This window comes from Condylura cristata, unplaced genomic scaffold (assembly GCF_000260355.1).
Source record: "Condylura cristata isolate star-nosed mole 26May11 unplaced genomic scaffold, ConCri1.0 scaffold00007, whole genome shotgun sequence".
NCBI classification, from domain to species: domain Eukaryota; kingdom Metazoa; phylum Chordata; class Mammalia; order Eulipotyphla; family Talpidae; genus Condylura; species Condylura cristata.
This window is the reverse complement of record NW_004567108.1, coordinates 64,006,645-64,006,898: the sequence shown is the minus strand read 5'-3', so window position 1 is coordinate 64,006,898 and position 254 is coordinate 64,006,645.

Sequence of the window (254 nt, the reverse complement as noted above, 5' to 3'; positions counted from 1 at the left end):
CCAGTGACTGAGGGGCATTCTCCACAGGTTAGAGGACCAAGGAGCTGGGGGCTGGGGGGTGGGGGGCAGTTCCAGCCTCTGTCCCCTTTGGGCGCTGTGACTTGTTCCTTCCACAGGGGGGTGGGGCTGTGGGTAGTTTCTCAGACGTGCACATTCATCCCCCCTGCTCCCAGGTCACAGATAGGTGGTCAGTGTTGAATTGCGGATGTAGACCTCCTGTCATGGGAAGACAGACCACCTCCAGTGGAGCAAAA